Source organism: Equus przewalskii, chromosome 9 (genome assembly GCF_037783145.1).
Source record: "Equus przewalskii isolate Varuska chromosome 9, EquPr2, whole genome shotgun sequence".
Taxonomy (NCBI): domain Eukaryota; kingdom Metazoa; phylum Chordata; class Mammalia; order Perissodactyla; family Equidae; genus Equus; species Equus przewalskii.
In genome coordinates this window covers 10,001,089-10,008,382 of record NC_091839.1, presented here as the reverse complement: position 1 = coordinate 10,008,382, position 7,294 = coordinate 10,001,089, and the positions used below count along the sequence as shown (strand labels likewise).

At 49.9% G+C, this 7,294-nt stretch overlaps 1 long non-coding RNA gene across 1 annotated transcript; it reads right to left on the bottom strand.

Moving 5' to 3' along the window:
* Nucleotides 1–558: 558 nt before the first annotated feature.
* LOC139085454 (uncharacterized) lies at nt 559–5,341 on the bottom strand. Its single transcript, XR_011543756.1, has 2 exons — nt 4,797–5,341; nt 559–3,176 (listed from the first exon to the last, which is right to left on the bottom strand). It is a non-coding gene; the product is annotated as an uncharacterized lncRNA (long non-coding RNA).
* Between the last annotated feature and the right edge of the window lie 1,953 nt (nt 5,342–7,294).

The following is a 7,294-nucleotide window of genomic DNA, read 5'->3' as shown; positions in this document are numbered from 1 at the left end:
AGGTCTCCGGCCAACAGCCAGCAAGAACCTGAGGCCAGCCAAGAAGTGTGCCAGGAAGCTTGGAAAAGGGTCCTCCCCGGGTTGCCTTAAGTGGACTACAGCCCCGGCCGACACGTTACTTGTAGTTTTGGGAGAGACTGAACCAGAAGCATCAGATTTCTGACCACAGAAAATGTGAAAAATGTTGTTTTAAGTCTCTAAGTTTGGGGGATGGCATAATTTGTTACACAGCAGTAGCTAACTAATACAATAGTAATAGAATCTTGTTGACCAGAAGATTCTAATTACCCTGCCCAGAAAGAAAGTCTCTATTTCCCATACTCCCTTGCAGCCAGGCACAGGCAGTGGGCTGTGGTAGCGATGACAAGCCCTCTGACCACACAGACAAGACCAACACCTAGAAGGAACCAGGGTCCCTGACTGACTCTGTGGAGCAGAGTCATTTCGTCAACCTGGAGACCAATGGGGAGAGCAAAATAAACTTCCAACTTGCATCTCTGTTAGAACAGCAAAATGTCGGCTTTTCCCAAACCCCCACATCATCTTTTAATCAACACGCTCTTTTTCTTTTTTTAATTAGCCTCATTTTGATCAATAATAACCAAGATCTTATAGTTTGGTGTGCCTGGCACGTGTTTTTAGTTTTTTCCCGAAAACATATTACAGTTGGTAATAAACACATTTTCTCTCCTGTAAGTCGTAGGGCAACCCACCCCAGGCACACACACCATCAGCTGTAAACACTGCTCTCCTCTGTCTTTGCCCCAGGAAAGGCTAGATTTCTTTGCAAGAGATCCGAGATTCATACACTGCTTTTCAGATTGTCTTCTCATAAGCCAGCAGCCCTCTGGCAACCCACAGACTCCCGGTCCCCCAGGTGGCCAGCTTGACAAAAGCCACCGGCTCCCTTTCTTCCTAAGTCCGGGTCTTCAAAGGACATCCAGGTTGCAGCCTCGAGATCTGGCACAAACTGCCTCAGAGAAAACCATGCCCAGCGCTCGCCTGGAGGTATTATCTGTGTGGGCGTGACCATGGTTTGCAGGGTCCCCGCAGTGCGCTGGCACCGAGACGACCCCGCGGTCCTCAGTTCTCTGATTCAGCCGGGCCGCTCCTGCGGAGGCGGGCCAGCATCACAAAATGATGGCAGGAGGAGTTCGTGAAGGGGCCAACACCTCACTGAGTGGATTTGTAAGATCCAACATACACAAAGACTCAGGAATCCTCCCCAGGAAAGGGGGCATCCGAGGGGAACTGGGATTCTTGCACTCCTAAGGGGGTCAGCCCAGGATGGTGGCCACGGGCTCCCGGCCCGATCCGGCTCCTCCCTCTCCTGTGTTGTCTTCGCCTGTATCTTTGGGATGGTGATGGGAGCTTGCAGGGAGCTTCGATGAGACAGCGGGCCTGGATCCCTAAGCCCAGCACCGGGCACATAAGATTTGAGAGCTAATAATGATGGAACATTACTGTGTGACAACTATTAGGATCATGACTACTCGTATTATAAAAGATCTATGGTTTGTGATAGGCTGAATAATGGCCCCCAAAATTATCTAGGTCCTAATGCCTGGAACTTGGGGATGTTACCTTATACGGCAAAAGGGCCTTCACAGGGTCTTGAGATGGGGACGCCAGCCCGGATTATCCAGGTGGCCCTACATGTAATCACGAGTCCTTACAAGGGACGCAGAGGGAGCCTCAGCTGCAGAACAGGAGCGGGCAATACGACGAGGGCGGCAGAGACTGGAGCGATGCAGCCACAAGCCAAGGAGAGCCGGCCGCCCCAGAGGCCGGAGCGGATTCTCCCTGGAGCCTCAGAAGGAAGGCGGCCCTGCCGACGCCCTGCCTCCTCGCCCGGTGAAGCTGAATTTGGACTTCTGACCTCCAGAACCGCATAGAAGAAACATGTGTTGTTTTAAAGCACGCTTGAGTTTGTCCTGGCAGCCATGGAGGATCCGGGGAGAGGATGTTGGGACATTTACACGGGGCTGAGGGAGGGAGAGAGTGGGCACACGATACTTGGTCCCTAATCGCCAACTCCAGCGCCAACTAACCACAGCACCGATGTTAGTGCGCACGGCGCCCCCGGCAGAGCGGAGAACCCAGCCCGGGCCTGCAGGCAGGGCTCTCTCCGGGCGGGGCGTGCGCTGAGAATATTTTCTCGATGCTTCCTCTGCGTGTGTACCTACAGATCCAAGTGCGTGTGTCTGTATCTGTACACGAGCGTGTGTGTCTACACTGACACCCACGCCTCGATCTGCGTTGGTGTTCTCTACGTTCCCCAAATGGGTTTCTTGAGTAGGGGAGGAAGAAGTGTTCCTTTGCTCTTAAATTTACTCTTAGGACCCAGTCTTAATTTAATTAAAGACCCAGTCTCTAATTCCAGCTTCTGCCATTTTCTCAAACTCTTTCAGCTTAAAATATCCAATATGCCATATTTCGGGGTAGCATGTCGTAAATCCCACCCCTTGCAACTTGCCTTCGTCATTCAGAAGATTCCTCTACCTGAAATGCGTTTGCATGTTAACTCTCTGCCCTCCGAATGGGCTCATCCTCAGGCTGGCCCAGTGACGCAGCGGTTAAGTGCACACGTGCACATTCCACTTTGGCAGCCCGGGGTTCACCGATTCGGATCCCAGGTGCAGACATGGCACTGTTTGTCAAGCCATGCTGTGGTAGGCGTCCCACATATAAAGTAGAGGAAGATGGGCACGGATGTTAGCTCAGGGCCAGTTTTCCTCAGCAAAAAGAGGAGGATTGATGGCAGATGTTAGGTCAGGGCTAATCTTCCTCAAAAAAAACAAAAACAAAGACAAATGTGCACATCCTTGCCATGCAGTTGTCGCTCTAGTTTATTCACTGGTCCCTGAAGTGCCATCACTGACACGAGACCAGCCGCCTCTGTTTTTGAGATCCCCTTCCTCTGCTCACAGCATCGTGGTCTGCAGGGCCGGGCTCTGGGCTAAGAGCTTTGAAAAGATTATCTCAGGAGCTGCCACCATCAATGCCCACAGGGCCAGACAGGTCTGGTGATGGGTGAGGGCCCAGGCACGCCACGGCTCAGGCTGGGGACGATGACAGCGGGAGACGGGGGATCCCACAGGGGGCCCCTCTTCCAGCCACTCACTCCACCTGAGAGTGCAAATCAAGCTGCCGGGCCTTTCTGTTTCCAAGGGAAGCTGGAGATAAAAATTGGACTTTTGTGTGACATCAGCCCTGTGGTTTTTCAGGGTTTGCAACACCAATACACTATTTTTAAAACATAGCCTGTGAGCCAGAACCACAGAAAAGTGGGCAAAGGCTGATTAACAGACAAATCGTGGGAAAAGAAATGCAAGTGGTTCTTCAACACAAGAAAAGATGCTCAATTTCCTCATCACAAGACAAATGCAAAATAAGACGATGGACGGTGAGTTATCATTTTTCACTTCTTAGACAAAGATTTAAAGCATTTGATAACACATTCAATTGGCAAACATATAGGGGCTGGATATTCCAGATCTTAATGGTTGATGAGAATAAAAGCTGAGATTGTACACCACTTCACATCTAATAGGATGGCTATAACAATAATAATTAATAATAAAAAGGAAAATAAGTGTTGGGGAGGATGTGGAGAAACTGGAACCCTCGTACGTTGCTGGTGGGAGTGTAGAATGGTGCAGCCTCTGTGGGAAACCGTTTTGACCGGTCTTTAAAAAGTTACACATAGAATTAACATAACCACGTGGACCAGCAATTCCACTCCTAGGTGTATATACCCCGAAGAACCGAAAACAGGGACTGAAGCAGATACATGTAGGTGAATGTTCCTAGCAGCCTTCTCCACAGGAGCCAACAGGTGGACACAAACCAAGCATCCATCAGCTGGGGATGGATAAACAAAATACAGTCTATCCACACCAGGGAATATTATTCAGCCATGAAAAGGAATGAAGTACTCATGCACGCTACGACCACATGGATGATCTGTGGAAACGTGATGCTAAGTGATAGAAGCCAGACACAAAAGGACAGATATTGTATGATTCCACAAATATGGACTATCCAGAACAGGCCAAGTCATAGAGACAGAAAGGAGGTTAGAGGTTATGGGGGCTGGAGGGAGAAAGGAATGGGGAGTTATTGCTTAATGGGTAGAGCTTCTGTTTAAGATGACAAAAAATTTGGGAAGGAGATAATGGTGATGGTTGCAAAGCATTATGAATGTAACTAATGCCACTGAATCGTACACTGAAAAGTGGTCAGATTGTGGGCTGGCCTGATGACCTCGTGGTTAAAGTTCAGTGCACTCTGCTTCAGTGACCCAGGTTTGTGGGTTCAGATCCCAGGCACAGACCTACACCACTTGTCAGCCATGTTGTGGCAGCATCCCACATACAAAATAGAGGAAGACTGGCAACAGGTGTCAGCTCGGGGCCAATCTTCCTCACCAAAAAAAAAAAGGGGGGGCATACCTAAAAAAAGTAAAAAAGAAAGAAGGCAGTTTCTATGTAGTGATATGGTAAGATCACCAAACTATATGAAATGATAAAAGCAAAGTGTCGAACAAGGAGTATATCGTATGTTACTGTTTACAGTGTGTGTGTGAAATTCCTGGTCTACATATAGAAAATTTCTGCAAGAATCTATCAGAATCAAGGGAAAACCTGGAGTAGCTGAGGGCAGCAGTAGAAGAGAGCTTAGCACTGGAAACCTTTTTTTATACTTTTTAAATTGTACACAGTGTAAATGTATTCTCCTATTCAAAAGAAATACAATGAGAAACTTTACAAAACTGAAAGTGACACAAAACGTACCTGTGGGTCTACTCTAAACTGGAGGCTGCCAACCTGTGACTTCGGCATCGTCTGACTTGATCCTCACACCATAAGGAAACTGACAACACAGAGACTTGCCTTGGGGAGCTCAGGAATCAGGGGTGTCACCAAGAGATAAGGTCTGACCCGGAGCCCGCCATCTGAGAGTGTCCTTACACTCTCTCATTTGTATAAAGCAGTGGAATAAAAAAGCAAGTCAAGTGACAACGGCAAAAAGATTGAGAAGGAGACTGTGTTCTTTCCTGTGGCTGCTGGAACAAATTGCCATCAGCTTAGTGCCTTAAAACAACACAATGTATTCTTTTAGCGTTCTGGGGGTTAGAAGTTCCAAGTCAGTTTCACTGGGCTGAAGTCAAGGTGTTGGCCCGGTTGGTCCCTTCTGGAGAGGCTGAGTGGGGAATCCATGTCCTTGCCTTTTTCAGCGTCTAGCGGCCACCTTTCTTCCTGGTTTCTTCCACCTTTCTTCCTGGGCTGGTGGCCTCTTCCTCGCTCTTCACATCTCGTCACTGCAATCTCTGCTTCTGTTGTCCACCGCCATCCCTGCCTCCTCCTGTCCCCCTCTTAGGAGGACCACTGGGATTCTATTCAGGACCCGCCCAGAGAAACCAGGTTAACCTCCCCGTTTCAAGATCCTTCACCTCCTCCATCTGCAATATCCCTTTTGCCATGTAAGGGAACATTCACAGGTTCCAAGGATCCAGGCGTGGACATCTTTAGGGGACCATTAGTCAATGACCCACAGAGACCATCTCCACTGGGGAGATGCCCATACAGTTCTGGCAGACAAATCAGGTAGAGGCGTGGGGACAGGAATCAGAGGTCATTCAGGAGAGGGCTGCCCGCAAGAGGGAACCCAGCATCACCTGGGTTGTGGGGAGGAGGCAGGAGCGAGAAAAGATAGCCAAGACGGCCCCGATGACAGCCTGCCTGCATTTCGTGCACCATCCCACGTCCCCTTTCTCCAGGGCACAGGCCACCCCCCACTCACGTCGAGGAAAACAAGGACTGCAGGGTGGACCCCTAAGAAGACCCAACTCTCTGACAGCTGAGGTGGGAACGAGGGAGGGGCTGGCTTCTTAAAAAAGCCAGTCCTCTTCTGGCACTTGTGGTAGAAGGGAGGGGTGGCAGGAAGAGGGCTCCTGGCCTCACCCACCCACATGTGAGGCCAGCCTGGCGGCTAGCCCCACACCCGGCCACAAAGCTGCCATTCATGCTCCAACTCAAGGGCAGAGGAAAACAGGCCCAGGCTTCCAGCAGAAAGCACACCGCCATCACCTCCAGGCAGTGGCCTCGCCTCTCCTTGGAGAATGGCTAGGAGCAGGCGAGCAGCACCAGACAGGAGAAGAAACCAGCAGAGCAAAGAGCACCCAGAGCGAACGGCCCAGCCGGGACCCGGTCACCGTGCACACCGCATTTGGGTGTTACGTCTCTTTTTTTGAAAAAAGCCCTGGCCAGTTATCTTGGGTATATCCTTCATTACTAAACACAGGTTTAGCTTTTTTTTTTTTTTTTTTTTTACAAGAGTTCCGCATAGGCACTTTTGTGTACTTCCTATAGTTTCACATCAAGAGGCACTTGATGTCACGCTGTCCCACTTTGGGGATATTGATCACTCGGTTAAGAGGGTGTCTGCCAGAACCCACTCCCCCTCACTAGGTAGGTACATTTTTTCCCCTTTGTAATGAATAAGTCATCTGGGGGGGGAGGGGGATGATTCTAGAATGTTCCGCAACAACCTTTACCAATGGTTTTAGCATCCTTTGATGATCCAATTATTTTACTGGAGTCCCCTGTGATTTTTCCAACTCATCTAAAATAAGCTGGTATCCTTTATTGACATAAATCGCATGGTGCCTGTAAACCCACGTCATCCATGCGGTCTGCATCTGGTGCACAGCAGGCGCTTATTGATGGTATCAATAAAAGAAAGAAAAAGTCATTGCTATTATCTCCAGTCCGCAAGCAAACTTTCTTCACCAATTAGGCCCCCCAGTTCTCCACGCAGTAAGACCCGACTGAAGCGACGTCGGGGGGATTTATAACTTCTATTCCACTATGCGTGTGCTCCTCTCCAGACGCGCTTTGAAGCAGAAACATCGCGCGATCACGGAGCATGGCCGTCACTCTGCTGGGACTATTGCAGAACTCTGTGTACGGTATATGCCTCCTATCGCCTCCTAGAAAAAATCCGGAATCCCAAGCCTCTTAGATAAGAGACTGTGTGTGGATCTGTACTAAAAACGCTACAAATAATGCAATAATGTTACGACCTGCGACAGAAATGCTCGGAAAGGCGGTGGGTCCAGGTGACGGAGAGGTAAGGATCCCTCGGCGCTGCACGCGGGATCCCACGCGGTCCTCGCAATGGCGCTGGGGTCCCTTGCAGAAGCTCCTAGAGGAGGGGACCGGGGAACCCACGCCCGAACCCTTTCCTGTCGTGTGACCACCCCCTCTCCCCCCAAGCAAGCGACTTGCAC